A 9,147-nucleotide genomic window follows, 5' to 3' on the forward strand; every position below is an offset into this window, starting at 1 on the left:
AATCGGCGGAAGGCTAATTCAGTTAAAAAAAAAAAAAATCTTTCAGACCAACATGCTGCCATCTTAACCAGATGTTAAGTAAAATGTACAGTGCATTATTTTGACCTACATTAGGATGTGAAGATGATTAAATATATATAATAGTATGCTAAGATATATAATACATATTACATATAAGTTCTTGTTAAGAATATATCTGTTTTACAGGAAAGTGAAGAGCCAGACTGAAACAGAATGTTCTTGAAATTCAATCATGTGAACATAAAATACTTTATTTTAAAATAAAAGATTTTAAAAGAAATTGACAAGTTCTAGCAGGCCTCGTGCTGAACCCAACACGGATACAGTACAACACATGCATGCAACAAAAGACATTTTTGTTTGTGGTTTTTTTTTCTTTTCTTTTTTCTTTTAACCACTCTTAGGCTTTGGCCATCTCTATTGGGCTGAGTTCTTGGCTCTGACTGGGTCACTTGCAAAGGAAAGTTTATTTGAAGTTAAACTGTAGTTGATTTACTTTGCTGTTTAGGGTCATTGTCCTGGAGCTTCACACATTTTCTTCTGAGCTTTCACTATTACACAGCTACTCTGACATTATCCTGTTAGATATCTTGATAAACTTGGAAATTCATTTAGCCTTCAGTGACAGGAAGTGGCCGAGCCCTAGAGCCAAAAGAGCAGCAACAGTACACATTTGTCTTACTGTGGGCAGCCAAAACATACCTTGAAGCATTAAAAGTTATCTTTAAAGTGTGACACACTCTATTTTTAGCACCTGGCAATTGTACAGGGTCCTACAGGTGGTCAGTATGTATAACACACACTTTGAAAATTGTTTCACTTAACATTTGAACCAACACATCAACTCCCTGACCTCACCCGATAAACGGAATATGTTCATCTACATTTAATTTTCTAATTAGATGTAATATTTGAGTAGTTGAGGATTTAACATTAAGTTTTGTTTTTTAATTAGTTTTACAAATGACTTACATTATTTCATTACCAACTGTAAAATAGGCAAAATATATATTTATAATCCTCTCATACATGAAGGGTACAACAAGCACCACAATAACCAAAATATAAGCAATGTAATTGTTTTAGGAGAACAAAATATGCAAAAACAAAAATCCAAGTTTTGGATCACATGTCCTATTAGCTAAGCTAAAAAAAAGTATATAGGCTATGTAAAAGTGTTCATTTTGAAACAGGTCATTAGCTTCATATTAAAATTCACTACACAGCTAGCTACAGCAAAACACAAAACAAAGCAAAACAAAACATTTTAATATATTAATCAACTGTAGCAGTCAAAGTTTATCACATCATCCACATCTGCTTCCATCTCTCACATCTTTTCCAGGCCTATTCCTCTCTCTCATCTGCCATCTACACTGCTGAACCCCAGTCTGCAGCCCTCATCAGCTCTGCTTCTCAGGCCTGAACCCCATTGGATTTGGTTGCTCTGCTCCAGAATTCATCCTTTATGTGTTCTGGACTGTTGATCTAAACTTTCCACGCTGCTCTCCACATCCACTTCCCCGTCATCCACGTTTCCCCACCTGAATATCCTATCCCTGACCATTCTGACCTGGAAAAATTCAACTTTATCTAAATACAGTCATTTGTATACATTTATCACATCCAACTAGCCTTCATATAAAAATGTGTATAAACAATTTTTATAAAACCATTTGTACCTAAAACCGCTAGTTTCTAGGTATAAATGGTATTTTTGTTTGTTTGTTTTTTCATAATTTTAAACAGCCCAGTCATGAAAAGTTGTGAAATAGGAGATTATGGGGTTTTACATGGCTTAAAAATATCATAGGAGTATGACAAAACATCCCAATTTATCCTGCTTCAATGAAAAAGATCCTGCAGCTTTACAGCTGAATAAAAGAGTTTGTAACTGTTAGAAAGAATCCAGCATCCAGTACCAGACATCTATACATTTACCCTTTGAACATTTTACTTTGATGTACTATTGGTTATCACCCTTTTTAGGCCTCTGTCTTCAGCATAGAATCTAAGGTCTCCTTCAGGAATCACTTCTTAATTTAAAATGTAGTCAAATTATTATAAGTTATTATAAACTGTTCTTTGCTTAAGTTCTATGATTGTGCCCACTGTTTCCATTTTCCATATATATGTTTATTGTAGTATATGATATCTGTTTCTTTCTTTGTGAATTATTACATTTATTTTTTCTGCCTGATGTCCCAAACCACTGAATGTTGTGATCTCTTGCTCTAGCGAAAGGGACAGTCCAAACTCAGCCAAGCACATCACCACATCTGCTTTAATCCAGCCCGCCAATCTAGCATGGCACAATTATTCATGATGTTTTTGCTTATTTCCATAATGAAGGGGTTAATTATGCTTATGAGATGCCCTGATGATCTTGTCTTGAGTGTTTGGGACACAGCTGTAGGTCTGCAAGCTAAATCATGCGCTAAATGTGTCAACTAGAATTAGACCCATTTGGCGTCTGCTGACGGTGAGCTGTTTGCAGTGTGAGGAGCCCAGGCAGCAACTTGGCTGTGGTCAAGTCAGGCGGGAGGGGTTGGGTGGATATCAGTCATTACCCATTGGCCCAGACAAGATGCAGCAAGTCAAGCAGAGCTCCCACTGTGTTTTGAAGATCAGTTGGACAATAAAGTTTATGCACCCATGAACAACACAAACATATTTCATTTTAAGTGCAGCATCAGAGGGATATCATGCTCAGTTTTTTTTGTTTGTTTGTTTTAATAGGGCATTTACACCCATCAGAGGCAAACAGAATATCACAAAAAAATGACTCAAGCATCAGTAGTTTGTTACTCATCTAAGTACTAATTACTGAGATCACGTCGGCACATAAACATAGAAATTTAATCAATAAATGAATTAAATGGAAGTGCAGCTGCTTAACTTAATACAGTTGTTCACCCTCACCACGTAATTTTGCAGTACAAATTTGCCGCATTTTCTTTTCATATTAAGTTTGATTTTTCCATTTTTCACATGAGAATAAATATAACTGACCGCTGCAGTCTGTGCTCAGAACTCAAAACATGCAGCAGTAATGATGCATTCCAGATACCTCAAATTCATTCTGCGATCTTGGATTGCTAACTCGGAATATGCTGGTCTGCTCTGAATTTCTGAGTGAAAAATCTCAGTTGAGGGAATGTTCCACAAGAAATTTCTGAATCAGAACTCAAAATTTCCAACTTATTCAGGAAGCACCACAAATATACAGTGATGTGGAGACAGTTCTTACCTGCTGCTCTGTGTCAGTTGGTTCTGAAATAATTTCTGTGCCTTCTCAAATGCGATTCCCAGCTACGCCATCAGGAGTTCAAACGGCCCCACTGACATCCTGAAATATGTACGAAAGCGGTCATGATACAGTTTCAACTCCTGGATCATAACACAAAATTCTTCCTGCTGCTGCCTTCTCTTGAGAATTGAATCCACTGAGAATTGAATAATTTGCAAAAACTGAACATTCTGGATGTGTACATATGTTACACGAAAAGTTTGCATCAGAAAAATTCGGAATTTCATTTCAGTTTTTTACAATTTGCTCGAGGTGTCAAGGCCTTTAGCTGCATAATAATTTATCTTAACATCTTGAAAAAGTGAGATGGAGATAAAGGAGAGTCACCTTAAAAGTAAAAGCTGTGCCTCAGTACTGCAGCTAACATGTTTCAAAAGGTGCAACTTTTACTTTGAAAGCAAACTTTCTCCATTTCCAGTCTGTATTGCACTTTTCACAAATCCACTATAGACAGTAGCTGGCCAGTGTCTGTAAAACACCTTCATCACATCCATTAAAACTATGACTACAGCAATCACAAGAAGGTTTATGCTAACTGGATCTGTGCTACTGCTCTGAGGTTTACAGCTCTTTGTGGATTTACACAACTGAATTCAACAAGATGTAAGCACATGCTTCATGAGTTGTCCTGTTCAATCCTCTGCACTGACAGTACTCTGTTTATGCTGTCTTTATACTGTTAAGTATAAAGGTGGAATTCAGTAAATGAATCTAAGCATTGTAAGCTTAACCTCAAATCTGACCGCCAGCAACGCAGCCACTGCGAACCAGTCCAACACAATACTTTATTTTATATTCAACACATTACTGCACGCTAAGTGATTTAGCCTGCAGCTTTAAATAACACAGTTAGTCTACCTCAGTTTGTTTTGCACCACAACATGAAAAATGAAATATGTACACCCCCAACACCTGCTTTAAAAACCAGAGGACTTATATGTAGCTTTAAATTTTCAGTTTATGAGATACCCATGTGCAGTCCTTACCTTTAAATCTAACCTCTCTTCTTCCTCTTCTGTCCTGTCTTTCTTATGTTTCTCCATCCCTGAGTGATGTTAGCTTTTTCTTTTCTCTCCCTGTGAAGTAAAGTAGCTGCAGCTTTAGCAAGCAGACTGTAGGTACAAACAGTTTGTGTTTGCTAATGTTTGTGGAGCTAATATTTAAAATTATCTGCTAATTAAAAAAACATAGCTAGATAACAGCTAGCTAGATACTGAAGTACAGCAACCGCAACTTCTGGACATCTGCACTCGTTCCGGTGTTGCGTTCAAAACACACACACACACACACACACACACACTAGATAAAAATACTTTAACTCCTGACTATAGCACACTGTTTTGCCTCTTTCTTTCTCTTTTTGTGCCACATAATCTGGTGTTTAATACACGAACAGGACTGCCTTTCATATACTGTTTAGACTTAAATCAGTTTAATGAAGGCACGCAGTGATGTGAAAAAAAATACTCGCCTCAAATGCGTTAAACCAAAAGTAATGAGCCTGTTTTGAAAATGTAAGTAGACAGTACAGTTAAGTACAGTTAGGTAAAAACTTGTCCGAAAAATAACTAATGAAGTTCAGTACAGATACCTGCAAATTCTAATTAAGTACAGTAACAAAATATTTGTACTTCATTATGTGAACGAGAAAGCTTTCACAGGATTCTATGCAAAACTAAAAAAAAAAAAGAAAAAGAAAAAACTAAGAACAGTTTCTCTAAGCATTGCACACTCTGACCTTGGAGTGAATTTGCTCTGACATCCACTCCTGGGAAGATAGAGGTATTGTATTAGCACGCACCTAAATGCTTTAGACCAGCAATCTGCCAAAACGTATGCTTTTTTTTGGAGGTCATACTTGCCGGTGACCAGTTAATAAATTGTATTTTTCTCAGAAGTGCAAGGCTATACTTAGGTGAAAATGTTCTTTTTGATGATTGTGCATGGACGCAGAGGTCTACACTCAATTAACAATAATCACCAACTTTCCAACCAAGGCTTTAAACCAGGGTACTGGTTAAATAAAAAAAAAAAAAAATCAAATTTTCTATGAAAATCCTTATTTTATATTTCTAGTAACTGGACGCTTTCATACAGCATATTCAACATATTGAACTCTTCCCTTTTGAAACAGAGTAAATTAAACTGTAGTTTTTTATAAATGTACAAAATATGGAGGTATGTTTGAACATAAAATTGATTTTAGTTTGCTCAAATTAAACTCTTTGATTGATAATTACTTCTCTCTGAAATGAAAATAGTTTATTTAAATGCTGTTTTATCAAATCCAAATAAGGTGATTTGTCGCTGTTTATGTAATGTTGTGTTATCTTCTTCTTCTTCTTAGTTGTCAGAATCTTTATACAGGATTCATTATAAGAGATTTTTTAAAAAGTCAGAAAAGTGACAGCTACAACAAAATATGAATAAGTCATTCTAAGACTTTAATCACACGCATCTCATTTCCTTGTATATGAACCACAATGCAACATGTTATTTTTATTTTACAGCTGAGTAGACTAGTAAGAACCAAATGCATGAAGAGAATATTGTGATTTAACATCTACTAAGCTTTGGGCAATGTCTTCCCTGTTTTCATTTGATTTTAATCAGCCTGGGATTTTCATCTGCTTGAGTGTTGGCAGGGAACAACAGAGGTAAATGTTCTGCTCCTAGTTGATTTTTACATATTTATTCAGATCAAAAGTAGGCTATACCTGCAAGCATCTGCTGATTAATATGTCATCAACTTTATCTTGAATGCATATAGATGTCTTGGTAATTTACATGCAACAACAGTATGATATAGAAAAAAGCAAAACACTATCTTGGGCCTTAACTCTGGTGTGTTTGGCTGCAAAACAGCAAAGAATTTTCACTTAATTATTGGCAGTTTCCATCGTTTCCAAACATGAAAGGATAGTTTTCCCCTGCCGTCCAAAATGGCAGAAAATAGCTGAATTATATTTGTGACTAATTAAAGGAAATTAAATTGAATGAAGTCATTTCTCCTAGGATGTAACTTAAGCATTTGTCTGATGACAAACACTGGAGAATTCCTTTGACACCATAAAGGATCACAGAGGGAGGAATTAATGCTCGGGTTTTATAAAAGCATGAAAATAGATGCATGTTATTGTTATAAACGGTTTGAGATTTTAGAACATACATGTGTTGTTATCAGTTGCCAAGTGCGTAAAACAAAAAATAACTCCACAGGAATTACATTAAGTAAGTTTGACTTTGTTCCTTATACTGTTATAATATACAGTTGTAATGTCTTGATGCTGTCACATCTTTGATATCCCTGTTTAAAAAGACTCGCAGAGGAAAGTAATTCAGTCATTCCCATGGTCGTGAGGACTATGCATTTCTACTGCTGTTTTGCCATCTTGGTAATAGTAAAAATTTGATTAAAAAAAAGTAAAAATTACAATCCAAATAACAAAGTAGATGAAACATCTGAGAACATGTTTCCCATTAAAATCTGCATCCCTTTCATTCCATCCCATTCTTTATTCTGCATTTCCACTTGTTCAGGGTCACTGAACTGCTTAAACCATTATTTAATAAAACCATCAATAATATTACAGTCAAATCATTTCTTTTCCTTTTATGTTTTTTTAGGTTTCCTAAATTATAAAACAGATAACTCTCAAACAATAACTCATTCTGAGCACTTCAAATCACAATGTGGAGAAGAGAGGAAATAATAAGAAGTATAAAACAAGAAAATAATCTAAGGATGATAAAAGTGGTCTACAAAATCAAATTTGTTTAATTTCAGCCAAAATTGCTAATAAAGGACAAAAAAATGATCAAATAATTACATAAAATAGCACAACTATTAATGACTGTGTTCATCTAACAAAGAGACTGAATCACTTAGGATGCCTCTTTACAAGGCTAGAATCTACCTGAGCTTAAAATACCGCTCATTCACCATTCTAAGCAGATAGTAGAGATGCTATGCAAAGTGCTACTGTCCTACTCTTGGGGAACAATTTGGGTTTCAGTATTCAGTGGTTTGTGGAGAGGAAGAGCAGTGGCTTGAATCTCTAACCATAACTGAAGACCCACTTTGCAACCAGAATCACAGCCAGGCAACTTTTATTTATCAGCAGTCTAATGTTACATTAGTCTGACTTTCATTTTTTTCTTTTTTTCTTTTTACATTCAGCTGGTATTCATTATTAATATGTATTTTATTTGATGAGCAGTATTCAGTTTCATTGAGTTTCATTTGTATAGCTTAAATTCAAATGTTAAATTTAAATGTTTTTTTTTTTTACCTGTCTCAAACCAAAACTGTTTGGATCATCTATTCATCAATGCATTCTCATCTGCATGTCCTTATCAGGGTCACGGGGGAAGGGGGGCTGGAGCATATACCAGCCAGGTCATCTATCCGTAAAGAAAAAAGCAAAGATATGAAGAGAAACTACAAAATTTGGGGACTCGGTGTCCATTTTCTGCCCCGGCAGCTTTATTTAAATCCCAAAAGTTTATCTTGTACAGAAACCCTCACCTTACACTGTTTCCAAGATGAAAGCTTTCAAAGAACGGACAGTTACATATACAGTGGAACCCCGACTTACGAATACCCCGTTTCACAAAAAATTCAAGTTACGAAGGCACTGAATGGCAATGTTTTTGCCTGTGTTACGCAAAATGCCCGAGTAACGAAATCCGCTGGCTCTGATTGGCTGAGCTTACAATGCCCACAATGCCTTCCGAATCATGTGACAACCCCTTGGCTTCCGTACTTGCGCTTCGCTGTTCCACTTGAACAACATATTGTTGTTCTAGCCTATAGCCTATCATTCAGCATCGCCTCAGTCAAAACGCGCGATGGGTGCTTCGACTTATGAAAGACCCTCAGGAACGAATTAATTTCGTAAGTCGGGGTTCCACTATATTTTTGATCTGGATGGGTAAATAATGCTGCCGTGTGGTAGGTGAAGAACAAGAAATAGTTCATCGTTAAAGCGTAAGCGCTACACAGCTAGCTGAAATGAACTACCACATGTAAATCTTACATTTTGTTGACTTGAACATTTACTTGCAGTGACAGAAATGATCTAGTTTTATTTGCCAGATTAATGCCATGTCAAAAATGTAAAGTTGATCGCATAGTTTCCCAATGTCAGGTAAATAACGCCTACAGTTTAAATGAGCCACCACTAACCGCCTGGGCTTCTGTTTAAAAGCAGGGGCTGGTGTAATTTCAGGAAGGGTTATGAGAGGTGTGTTCACAGATTGGTACCATAATCTACACGCTTCTGGCATCTTTAAAACCGTTGATAAGTGCATCTGATAGCACAGCAACTGTCTGGCATTTTGGCTAAATTAAACTTGAAGACGTTCAAAGGATGGCTGGAGGGCAAAGGACCACAGTACTGTTTTGCCCTCCAGTTGGGCATGTCCCAGTTCCTCTGATGTCACGTGAAAACTATGGATTCACGTGTCAAGCCAACATCAAATAAAGCAGCCCAAATTCTCCAATCTCAAATAAAATGATCAGTGTGGCCATTCTGCACCATGAAAATTAGACATTGTTTATTTCTTTGTAAGTGAGCAAACCTACAAATTCAGCAGGAGCTAAAATAAATATTTACCTGACTGTGTGTTTGACTGGCTGTTTGACACCAAAGCAGATTATATCCTGTACATTCAAAATAAAAAATGAAAAAAATGTTGATTAAACTAGCAGAAGTAAGAGGATGTGTTCTGAAGCACACATTTTGTATCAACTCCCTGTATATACTGTTGAGGCAACACCATACACCACAGTGGAGACAGTGGAATTACCAGGT

General features: G+C 36.1%; 1 long non-coding RNA gene across 1 annotated transcript; it reads right to left on the reverse strand.

Annotated features, from left to right (window-relative positions):
* Positions 1-319: 319 nt before the first annotated feature.
* Positions 320-7,707, reverse strand: LOC109202961 (uncharacterized). The gene is made up of 4 exons (XR_002062970.2): positions 7,624-7,707; positions 4,318-4,407; positions 3,272-3,370; positions 320-1,594 (listed from the first exon to the last, which is right to left on the reverse strand). It is a non-coding gene; the product is annotated as an uncharacterized LOC109202961 (long non-coding RNA).
* Between the last annotated feature and the right edge of the window lie 1,440 nt (positions 7,708-9,147).

This window comes from Oreochromis niloticus, linkage group LG1 (genome assembly GCF_001858045.2).
Source record: "Oreochromis niloticus isolate F11D_XX linkage group LG1, O_niloticus_UMD_NMBU, whole genome shotgun sequence".
Taxonomy (NCBI): domain Eukaryota; kingdom Metazoa; phylum Chordata; class Actinopteri; order Cichliformes; family Cichlidae; genus Oreochromis; species Oreochromis niloticus.